Source organism: Gouania willdenowi, chromosome 8, assembly GCF_900634775.1.
Source record: "Gouania willdenowi chromosome 8, fGouWil2.1, whole genome shotgun sequence".
Lineage (NCBI taxonomy): Eukaryota > Metazoa > Chordata > Actinopteri > Blenniiformes > Gobiesocidae > Gouania > Gouania willdenowi.
In genome coordinates, this window is record NC_041051.1 from 30,387,415 (window position 1) to 30,399,838 (window position 12,424).

At 38.8% G+C, this 12,424-nt stretch overlaps 1 pseudogene; it reads right to left on the minus strand.

Moving 5' to 3' along the window:
- Positions 1–2,004: 2,004 nt before the first annotated feature.
- LOC114467814 (serine/threonine-protein kinase SBK1-like) lies at positions 2,005–8,187 on the minus strand (annotated as a pseudogene).
- Positions 8,188–12,424: the final 4,237 nt, after the last annotated feature.

Sequence of the window (12,424 nt, forward strand, 5' to 3'; positions counted from 1 at the left end):
TCTTCATCACATCATCATCATCATCATCAGTGTGAGGTCAAACCCAGCCCCGCGTTTCGCACGGCGTCCAATAAGAGCACAGCGAGCTCATTTAGATCAGCCTAGATTTACATTATAGGAACCAGCAGACGATGATGATGATGATGATGATTAATTTGTACTGACCACGGATGATGTGTTTGCTGTTAGTTCATGAGTCACCTGATTGAGACGTGACATTTCCAAATATGATGAAACAAAGCAAACATTTTAATGTTGGACAAACGTTGGAGGCTCAGAATTCATAAATTATTTATTTCATATCAGAGGTGGACTGGGACAAACATTCAGCCCTGACAGACCAGTGATTCTCAACATGTGGCTCTTTATGTCTTCATTTTCATTATTATTCCCCAGAAAACCTGAAAAAGGGGAAACTTTTTAACCCCTTTTTCCTTTGGCCCTTTTCCAACTTCTTTTCACCTTTTTTCAGATTTTAGCTCCTTTTGCCAATAAATATCCCTTTTTTATCACTTTTTTTTTCATTTTTTGTCCTGAAATTGGCCACTTTTCATCTAAATAAGCTAGCGTTTGCCCAATAAATAGCACTTGTTTCCTTTTTATCCTACATTTTGCCACTTTTTGTTCCACATTTTGTCTTTTTTCACTAATGTTTGCCACATTTTACCCATTTAAGCTACCCATTGCCTTTACATACCACCTCTTTCCTTTTTTTTTGCCCACTCCTGACTGCTTTTGGTCCATTTTTGTCCACCTGTTGCCATATGTGCCTCCACTCACTTGTCAAAAACAAAAGAACCCAGCCTGAACATTGTTGCTGAGTCATTGTTTCCACTCTCACAGTCCAAAAGCCTTGGATTCTTTAAAATGTCATTACAGTAAGAAAAAAGACACATTAATAGGTTCAAAATATGTATATTTTAATGATACAGTCGTCTTCTGTTCGTAGACACGAGTTTAATTAAATTAAAGTTTAAATCTTATTTAATGATTTTGCACAAACAGACCATTTGTTGGAGATTGAGTCGTGCATTCTAAAATATGTGATGGAACGTTTTATGTCATTTTAATGAGTTTTGAAAAACAAGTCTCAATTTTAACTTTTTTTTCAATAATTTTGTTGAAATCTTTTTGCGATGGAGAACTGAAAATGTTTAATTCTCAAAATGGGGAAAAACATTTAAGAATCACTGCTTTAAAGTATGTAAATCAATGGTCCCCAACTATTGTGTAGCAGACCAGGTACCATAACGTAGAAGTTAGTGTTTTATTTTGAAAAATAAACACAAACACTCAAAAAAAGCTAGTTTCAGATGTTTTTATTCAAAGTTACTCAGTGGAAATGATCGAACTGGTCGTCGCACTTTAAAAAGCAGGACGTGGAAATGGAAAAACACAAACGTCACGTTTAGAAAATAAACTTTTACACAGAATCACAAACACACGATGAGCAGCTAATCGATCTAAAAGTCACGTGAATCTTTCAATGAAGCCCTAAAAAAAAACACACATTAAACATAGAAAGTTCTTTTGAATAAATAAGAGCAGAGTATAAAAACATTTCCTACATAAAAACTACATGAAACACTGGCCACACGTCATCCATATTTGTTTCCTCTGAAGTCGTTTGAACGTCGTTTCCTCAGAGCTAGTCTTCATCAGAAACACGTCAGCTTTCAGAAAAAGGAACGTCTAGACCAGGGATGGGCAACTATATCACCGTAAGGGTCACACAAATGTGATTGTGTCTGATCAGAGGGCCACATTATAAATTCATGTCAGCATTAGAATATTCAACAATCTGAGCATTAACACACGGGGAAAAGGCTTTATCTTTTTTTTTTTGTCTTTGTGGTTTTGATGTTTTTGTCAGTTTTTAGTCATTTTGTGTGTTTTTGTTATTTTTTTTTTTTTATGTTTGTTGTAACTGTGTATTTTATTGTCAATTTCTGCATTTTGTTGTAATTTTCTGCCTTTTTTCGGTCACTTGCTGTATTTTTTTTGTAATTTTGTGTCACTTTCTGTGTTTTTATTGTAATTTTGTGCCTTTAGGGGTCATTTTCTTAATTTTTGTGCCATTTTTGGGGTCACTTTCTGTATTTTTGTTGTTTTCTGAATTTTCCTTTTCATCGTCTGTGTGTCTGGGGCTATTATGTATGTATGCATTGTTGTTTTATGAGTGTTTTTGTGTATTCCTGTATTTTTTTGTGTACTTTTGCTGCTGATTAGTGTGTTTTGGGAGTTATTTTGTGTATTATGTTGGGGATTTGCTTTGACGGCCGCAAAAAATGAGACCGAGGGCCACCAGTTGCCCATGTCTGGTCTAGACGCTAGAGGGCGCTGTTACACACAGATTTCGATGGGCGTGGCCACCAGGATTCGTCCTCCTTCTTTACCTTCTCTGTTAGCGCGCTCGTAGCTGCCGGTGGACGCCGGCGAGCCGTTCGCTGACGCAGAGGAAAACGGCGAGTCCATCATCGCTGACAGACTCTGATGCTTCAGTTTGTCCACTAGCGTTTCCTCCTCAGACGAAGACGAGCTGATGTCAAAAGGCGGTGCGCTGTTAGCTAAAACCGCGCCGCTGCCACTGTTCCCGTTCTCCGTGTCCAACATCCAGAAATGGTTGAAGTAGCTGAAAACCTCCTTGACGGAGCAGCGGCGGTCCTTATCCACGCAGAGAAGTCTACGAAACATCCGCAGAGCTTCGTCCGAGAAGCGGCGCCACTGAGACGGCGCGTTCCCCGTGCGACGGCGCTGCCAGCGGACAAACTCCTCGTAGAAGACGTCGTTAGGCATCGCCTTCTCCCAGGGGAAGTTTCCCGTCAGCATGCAGAACAGCAACACGCCGAACGCCCACACGTCCGTGCTGGAGTCCACGCAGAACGTGTCCTGCCGTGACGCGTCGCACAGTTCGGGCGCCGTGTACGGGATGGTCCCGCTGACGCGTTTCACCGGAGAGCCGGCACGCCGCGTCATGCCAAAGTCGGATAGTTTGACTTTCCTGCACTCCTTGTCGAAGATGAGGACGTTTCGGGCTTGATGTCGCGGTGGACGAGTTTCTTACAGTGAAGGTAGTCGAGGGCGATCGCAACCTGGTGGACGCAACGCTTCGCCACCGCCTCAGGAAGTCCAACCTGCACATGGAGAGAAAACTCAGTCAGGACAAATCAGCTCTGAAATACAATGAAACCAATTTTTCTCATAATTATAGTTAAAGATTACGATCAATAATCAATCATCTAAACAATCAACTTGTTTTATGAACGCATGTAAAATATGAATTCACACAGACTGTAAATATGAGTATATTTTTATTATGTCTGAATGTTTACATAAAGTTAAGATAAAAGTGAGGGGCAGGAAGTTTAAAGGAAGCTAACTAGCTTAGCCTGTGCTAACCTAGCTTCAGCGCAGTAGCTAACACAGTTACAGTCGCTGTCTGCTGTTAGAAATAAAACAATCATGGTAAAGACGACTTCTTGCAGCAGCGGCGTTAGCGTTAGCTCGTTAGCGTTAGCATTAGCCTCAGGCTAAGTATCAGGTTCATTTAACCTGAACAGATCTTGGTTCCACTTCATTTTTTATATAAATATTGTATTATTTTTATGTTGAAAAACAATCAAGTTCGATAAACCTCATTTTTATTTTTACTGTAAACATATTGATCGTTGACAATGTGAGCAGAAAAGTTTAAACATCCTGTTAATTTAAACTGAAGCGTTGGTTGGATTTTATTCAGATTAAATGTGAATATATTTGCCGTTAAATGTTGTTTACTTGTTTATGTCTATAACTAATTTATAGATGATTCCTTTACAATAAATAACAGTAATCTATGAAACATTACCTGCTCTGTCCAGTATCCAGGGATTTATTTCACATTTGAATTAATAGTTTGGCTAAAAAATGACTGAATCCATTTCAAATCATCCTTGAATCGAATCAAAAACAACGAATCATGAATCAAATCTAATCGTTGCTATGACGAAGGAATCGTTACACCCGTAGATAATATGACATGTTCATATTGATGTTTTTCTTTACTGAACCCAAACTAAGTGAGTTACATCCTGAACCTAAAAATCTGATCTCTGAATATTTAGATTTAGTTTAAACATTTATGTGTTTCTCTTCTTATTCTCTATAACTATAACATTTATGTTTCTCTCTTTTTGGTGACGTAGGATTTTATATCAAGTTGGTTGATAGCAATTACTGTCAGCTGGAAAATGCAATGAATTTGCTGTATATTTCAATGAAAAAATACAATCAATAAGGTCAAACATCAGAACAAACCAGCAAAATCACAAAAAGCTTGAACAGCTTCAACCACTGAGGGATGAGTCAACTACAATGTTAGAGTTTATTACAGTGAACCCAAAAACAATAGACCTGTTGATGATTCAGCAGCTGAATCATCAACGTGTTGCCTTGACACAAAACCCTCAAACTTCTTTAAAACTGTTGTAAAGTCATTTATCACTGATTTGTGTCAGATAATTAACTGCTCATTCCAATCAGGCACCGTACCAAAATCCCTGAAAGTAGCTGCTGTGAAACCGCTGTTAAAAAGAGAACACTGGATGCCTCTATACTGGCTAACTATAGACCAATCAGAACCTTCCATTCATGGCCAAGATCATTGAGAAGTGGTCTTCAACCAACTGAGTCAATTCTTAACATTCAACAAAATATTTGATAAATTTCAGTCAGGTTTTGTTCTCATCACAGCACTGAAACTGATCTGATCAAAGTGATCAATGACATAAGGTTGAACACTGATTCAGGAAAAGTATCTGTTCTCATTCTGTTGGATCTAAGTCTGCATTTGACACTGTAGATCATACAATTTTGTTGCACAGATTGCAAACATGGGTTGGACTAAATGTTAAAGTAATGCAATGGTTTAAGTCATACTTGGAGGAGCGAAGCTATTTTGTAAGCATTGGAAACTTTGAATCTGACAGATTCCAATGTCCTGTGGGGTTCCTCAGGATCTGTTCTTGGACCCTTCTGTTTAGCCTTTATATGCTTCCTTTAGGACAAATTTTACAGAACTGTAAGGTTGATTATCAGAGCTACGCAGATGACACACAACTATATCTATCACTGAACCCAGATGACTATGGTCCCATTGAGGTGTTGTGTGACTGTTTAGAAAAAATAAACTGCTGGATGAGTGAAAACTTCCTTCAACTAAACCATGACAAGATGGAGGTGATTGTCTTTGGTAACAAGGAAAAGAGGACTGCTATCAGCAAGTATCTGAGTCTGGATCTTTAAAAGCTAAAGACCAAGTCAAAAACCTTGGTGTTCTGATTGACTCAGATCTTACATTCAGCATCAGATCAAATCTATCACAAAAACATCTTCTACCACCTAAAGAACATCTCCAGAGTGAAAGGTTTAATGGCTCAGAAAGATCAGGAGAAACTGGTCCATGCTTTTATCTCCAGCAGACTGGACTATTGTAATGGTCTTCTGACAGGAATCCCCCAAAAGAGCATCAAACATCTACAGCTCGTTCAGAACGCTGAACAAAGAGGTCAGAACACATTACTCCAGTTTTAAAGTCTTTACACTGGCTCCCAGTCAGCCTCAGAATAGACTTTAAAGTTCTGCTGCTGGTGTATAAATCTGTGAATGGGTTTGGTCCAGAATACATCAGTGACATGTGAGTCAGGTATGAACCCAGCAGGTCTCTCAGATCTATGGACACAGGTCAGATAGTGGAGCCCAGAGCTCACAGTAAATATGGTGATGCTGCTTTTAGTTGTTATGCTGCAAAGAAGTGGAACAAATTGCAGCAGAGCTGAAGTCAGCATCACATGTGAACATTTTTAAATTAAAGTTAAAGGCACTTTTTTTCTCGACTGCATATGATTGAGAGAGAGATTTTTTGTCATGTTGTTGATGTCATGTGTTTGTTGATGACTTTAATTAATTTTACTGATGATTTTAAATGTTCCTATTGATTTTAAACAGTTGAATGTTTTATCATGTAAAGCACATTGAGTTGCCTTGTGTGTGAAATGCGCTATACAAATTTGCCTTGCCTTGCCATAGCTCAAACATAGATATCTAAAGATAGATGTACAGTATATATACAGGTGTTATTGTTTGTGTGGGTGATGGCGTGATCTTAACCTGAGGAGGAATGATGTCGAACAGATCTCCTGCCGTAGCGAACTCCTGAGCGAAGACGTAGAAGTCGTTGGTTTGGAATGCGATGCCGTACATGTCGATGATGAAGGGACAGGGCGACAGGTACAAGGAGACGCTGTATTCCCTCAGGAAACTCCTCAGCTTAGTGCTCTTCTTCCTCAGGAACTTCAGAGCCATTTTAGTGCCTGTGAACGCAGCACGGAGCCAGGTCACATGACTCAGACTGAGACTGACGACATTCAGCGTTTTGAATAATGAGCGATCTGAGCATTAATACATGACAGAACAAAGATTTTGGAGTCATTTTCTGTCATTTTCTGTGTTGTTTTTGTCATTTTGTTTGCGTTTGTTGATGTGTTGTTTTGGGTTTTGGTTTTTTTGCCATTTTGTGAATTTTCATACGTTTTTTGGGGTAATTTTGTGTATTTTTGCTTTAATTTTGTATTTTTGGTGTCATTTTGTTTATTTTGCTGTAATTTTTTCAATTTTTCTTTTTTTTGGTGTCAATTTGTTTAATTTTGTTGTATTTTTTATGTTTTTGGTGATTATTTGTGTATTTTCATATGCTTTTGTTGCCCTTTTGTGTATTTCTGTTGTTGTTTTTCTGTCGTATTGTGTATTTTAGTCATAGTTTCGTGTGTCTTTGTTGTCATTTCCTGCGCTTTTGTATATTTTCTGTTGTTTTGTATATCTATTTGTCATTTTTTGTAGACTAACATGTAGATTAATGTTGTGTATTTCTCTTGTATTTTTGTGTGTTTTAATTGTTGTTTTGTCCATTTTTCAGTCCTATTGTGTATTTAAATTATAATTTGTGTGATTTTAGAGTAATTTTGTCTTTTTCTGTCATATTGTGTATTCTAGTTTTTATTTTGTATATTCTTTTGTCATTTTGTGTACTTTCATACATTTTTGGAGTTCTTTTGTGTATTTTTGTTGTGCTATTGTATACATATGTATTGTATACATATTTCTCATTTTGTTTACTTTGGTGAGACTTCCTTTTGTGTCTTTTTGTTGTTGTTTTGTCGAATTTTCTGTCATATTGTGTGTTTTTGTTTTCATTTTCCGTACTTCCATGTGTTTTTGGAGTAATTGTGTATATTTTTGTTGTTGTTTTGTATATCTTTTTGTCATTTTGTTTACTTTTGTAGACATCTTGTAGTACTTCTGTGTTTTTTTTTCTTGTTTTTTTAGTATATTTTTGTTGTTTTGTGTATTTTTGTGGTCATTGTCTGTATCTTTGTGGCATTTTGTGTACTTTCATATGTTTTTGGAATCCTTTTATGAATTATTGTTGAAGTTTTGTGTATCTCTACGTGATTTTGTGTGTTTTTGGAGTTAATTTGTGTGTTTTTTTGGCTGCCAGTTGCCCATCTCTGCTCTAATTCACTCTGGAACGCTCTAACTAATTTTGGTTGTTATTTTTGCCAGGGATAAAAACAAAGCCTGTGTGTTTTTCTACCTCTGACTCTGTGAACCACCAGGTCCACCTTCCCGTACGTGCCCTTCCCCAGCTCTCGCACCACCTCGTAGTGTTTGTTGACGTCCAGCTTGTGCAGGTTCTGTGCGGCGATGAGCTGCAGCTCCTCCAGGACGTCGACGTGGGCTCGGGAGTTCATGGCTCGGGTTCAGACGTTTCTGAGGAAGAGGAGGAGCAGGAAGGAACATGAAGGAGCAGTTTCCACCCACGCCTCACACACACACACCCACCCACCCACACACACACCCCTGTATGTTCTGTTCTGTTGTCAGAGGAAATGTGAGCGCTTATATAACCACACAGTGAAGGCGGCAGCATCCAATGTTTCCACGGCGACCTTTCATTACATCCACAGATGAACATAATGAATTTCTCTCTCTGTGACAAATGAACAAACTCTGAGTGAATGTTTGTCCATCACAACCTGAACCCGGTGATCGCTGAGTCAGCGTTTCCCCATCTCTCCTCCCAGTATCTCTGCCCTGAGCATCTTTTCATGCAGATGCTGAATATGCGACGCCTCGACTGGTGTCATGTTTCTGCGTGCGAGGTATCTGGCAGACGAGCAGCGTGAGCGCGCAGAAAATAAGCCGCGCTCGACAAATGCGAGAAGAGGCGGGAAGACGACCCAATCGGAAGACGAGGAGTCAGACACAGGCAGAGTTTGAGATTCTTTCCCGGGGGGGGGGGGGGCGGCAAAAGTAAAACTAGAATTAAATTTATAGACCATCTCAAACCACAATGTGTGTAGCATACAATAATGCAAAAAATGATCAGTAACATAAATAATGTTGACTTCAAAAATTTGCATCGACGTGTCGTTTAATGTTATAAATTCATGATAAAATCTTTCCACTTTATTTTTCCTGTAGTACCATAACATGAACTGCTGGGTGCACTGTCGCTTCAACATTGACATTGGGAAGAAGCGCAACCAAAGAGAACCAACCTAAAGTCTCAAACATTTAGGAGCTTTTCACTGAACTAACATCTGTGACATGAAACTAACATTAATATGTTAGAATGGAAACACGATCTCAAACGATCCGGGTTAGGAATTGAAATGACTCAGATTAACCCGGATCCATTAAATAAATCCAGTTAACCAGTACTACCAGTCCACTGGTACCTTTAACAAACTAGTGTTAACATAATGCACAGCTGCCTCAGTTTTTCCCTTTAAGATTAAAAAGATTAAATCAGGGCTTTCGCCTTTATTTGGCCATGTAGTGTTATTATTACATACATGGAATTTGTCCTCTGCATTTAACCCATCCCTGAGGAGCAGTGGGCCGCCATTTTTGCGGTGCCTGGGGAGCAGTTTGGGGTTAAGGGACTTGCTCAACATCCCACAGTGATAGCCCAGGTGAGGCTTGAACCGGCAACCCTCGATTACAAGCCCAGCATCCTTAACCACTAGGCCACCACTCCCCAGATTCCGATATGACGACTCTCTTACTACAGTACGTTATTGTCCTTCTAGTAGACTGAATGCAGCAGAGGAACGCTGCTGCTGCCCCCACAGGTCAGTGAAGAAAGTGTCCCAATCTATAGTCTAAACCAGGGGTCTGCAACCTGCGGCTCTGGAGCCTCATGTGGCTCTTTGACTCTTTTGCAATGGCTCTTTGTAACTTTAACAAAAAAAAATGTTAATTCTTACAGAGGGTGTTGATGATTAATGACATAAACATCAAATAAAATTATGATAAAATAATTGGTTAACCTAAAAATAAATCACATTGTGCAATAACTCAACAACATCTACAGACCATCAACTGTCCTTGCCCCTGTGGCTAACCTTAAGTTTTAAACGCCTTTAAAATTACTAAACTAACAAAAAGACTATTTTGGAAGAAAACAGAGATTGTGTTTGTGTGGGGAAAGATGTTTTTAATTGCCAACAAGACACAAGACGCCTTAATATGCGTGCTTGATATGTTGCATGTAAATAGCAATTAGCATGTGTTGACCAATATGTTGTCAAATTCAAGTTATTTTTTGTAACCCTTCCAATCCGCTAACTCATAAAATTATTCAATATTATTTTAACTGTGTAGAATTTTCTACATGGTATTGACCGTACACTGTAAAAATAATGGACGGGACAAACTCCCCGGTGGAGTGAAGCTTTTATTCTTAGAGCTCCCCCTGCTGACTGGCTGCAGTATAGGTCATAAGCCCCGCCTCCTCAATGATAACAGATGGGATGTGGGTAAAACTGTAAAGTTAAAATACTCGTCACATGATTTTTTTTTCCAAACCTAAACTCTGCTGTGATCATTAGTTATTATCACCCTACATTGTGTTCAAGTGCTCATTTTTCTGTGACGTTGGTTTTAAATAAGTTATTTGAGGTTGAAAAACAGGATTTTATGCCATATACAGTATGACGATGATTGACAGCCGCGGATCTTGCGTAGGTCTTTGTGAATAGCAGTTACGATATTTAACTAGATATTAGAATGTAAACATATGGTGGTTTTGTACTAATCTCTATGATCTGAACAAGACGTTGGTAGAATTTCCAGATAATTATGTTCTTGGCGTAGCTGAGTTGCGTAAGTCATCAGGGCATTTTGCTAAATGGGTGGGGTGTGTTACCAGGACTCCTCCCACCGGACCCAACTGTGCAGGCTCGGGCTCCAAAATTGCAAGATGGAAACGCCCCTAAGAAGTATACATCCCTATTTATAGTTGTGTTTTTTTTTTTAGTTTTCTGAGCAAAATGTTGTCGTTGGACAAAGGGAACTTGAGCCAAAAAAGTTAGACAACCACAGGTGTAGACTGCGTGGGTTTTCTTTACTTAAAAAAGCGAATTCTATTTTATTTTATTGTTATTTTTGTTTTTTTAAATAGAGTTGAAAGTCAAATACCGGTAACTGTGAATTTTGTTGAATTTAATACATTGTTGTATTGTATGGACCCAGTGAAACAAAGATCGTGTATCGTATTGTGAGCTTAGCGTATCGTCCCAGCTCTAATATAGACACGAGTAGAAGCTTTATTTGGTCTCAGTCATGTGATTGTAGGGATTTTAGCTTCTTGACTCGTCAGCTTTGGTAGTTTTTCAGAGGTTGCAGGTTTTCCTCAGGTCAGCTGCTCTGTCATTAATACTGTTTGTATCTGATGCTGTCAGTGTGTGTGTGTGTGTGTGTGTGTGTGTGTGTGTGTGTGTGTGTGTGTGTGTGTGTGAGGTGTGGGTGTGTGTGTGTGTGGGTGTGGGTGGGTGTGGGTGCGTGTGTGTGTGTGTGCGTGTGTGCTGATGGTGCAATCTGACTGGTAGTTTTACGGCTTTCTATGAAATGCTGATTGTGCAGAAACAAGCTGCACTGACACCAAGCATGAAGCTCTTCTTCTTTCTTCTTCTTCTTCTTCTTCTTCTTCTTCTTCTTCTTCTTCTTCATCTTCATCTTCATCTTCTTCATCTTCACTTCTCTTCATCTCTCTCTCTTCATCTATCTTCTTCTTCTTCTCTTCATCTCTTCTTCTTTCTTCTTCTTCTTCTCTTCTTCTTCTCTGTCGACAGATTTTCACAAAACAAACTCCCTGAAGCTAAAAACTGTGACGTTGACAAACACCTCATGTTTGTAAACGTCCAAATGTCATCTCTGCTCATCAAAAAAAAAACCACGAAGAAGAAATATTTCTTAAAACATAAAACTTTATGTTTTTTTTCTATTCATCACCAGAGATTTACTGATCAAACCGAGGTTAAATAAGCAGCAGACGAGTTACAATAGGCCCTGCATTCTGCTGAGTCAGCAGACACACACACACACACACACACACACACACACCACACCACACACACACCACACACACACACAGTGTAGAGGCTTTGTGTGCTCATAGACCTAGGAGCAGCACGGGAGGAGAACCGGCAACCTCTGCACACACAGCTCAGATTATTACAAAGGTTTTACAGACTTTATTTAAAGGTTAAACTGAAGAAAACAAACACTGGAATCCATGAGGATGCTTAATAATAAATTAATAATAATAATAATAAGTCCTTCATTGCCACATATTCTCTCTCTCTCTCTCTCTCTCTCTCTCTCTCTCTCTCTGTCTGTGTGTGTATATCTTTTTCCTTTTTTATTATAATGCTGATTTATTTCTTTGTATTTCTGCAGCTGAAACTGTGCCAATTCTCCTTTGTGGGATCAATAAAGGTTATCTCTATCTTTAATATTATTAATAATAGTATTATACCAACATTATTCATCGCTTCCTCCAAGGCTAAATAAATCTTCCCATTCAGCTCCAAATGTTGATTTTTCCCTTTAACAGTTTATCCACATTTAACCTCAATATAATTATAATTATTATTATTTTTCCTGTAATAACACTGTATTTGTTTTTGTAAATATATTAATCCGGATGTATAAATGTGCTGTTTTTCCTTTTTTTGAGTAATCCTGAAAGTAATCCTTTTTGTAATCTAGTATTTCTTTGTTTAGCAGTGGGAAAAAAACCCAGTAATATGTTTCTATTGTCCTCAGTCATTATGCATAGGTCTAATGGTTGATAACTATATTTTATATAAATATTGTGTGATGCTCAACAACACCACACACACACACACACACACACCACACACACACACACACACACACACACACCACTGAGATAATAAATATTAAATACCATCACAGAGAAATGGCTCCTATACCTTCTCAGATGTTCGCTCCTTCATCAGCGGCTCACGTGCGCGTTCTCTGCGGGAAAAGGTGCTCCACCTTCCGGCTGGTGTCGGTGCTCATACCCCGTGGTGCT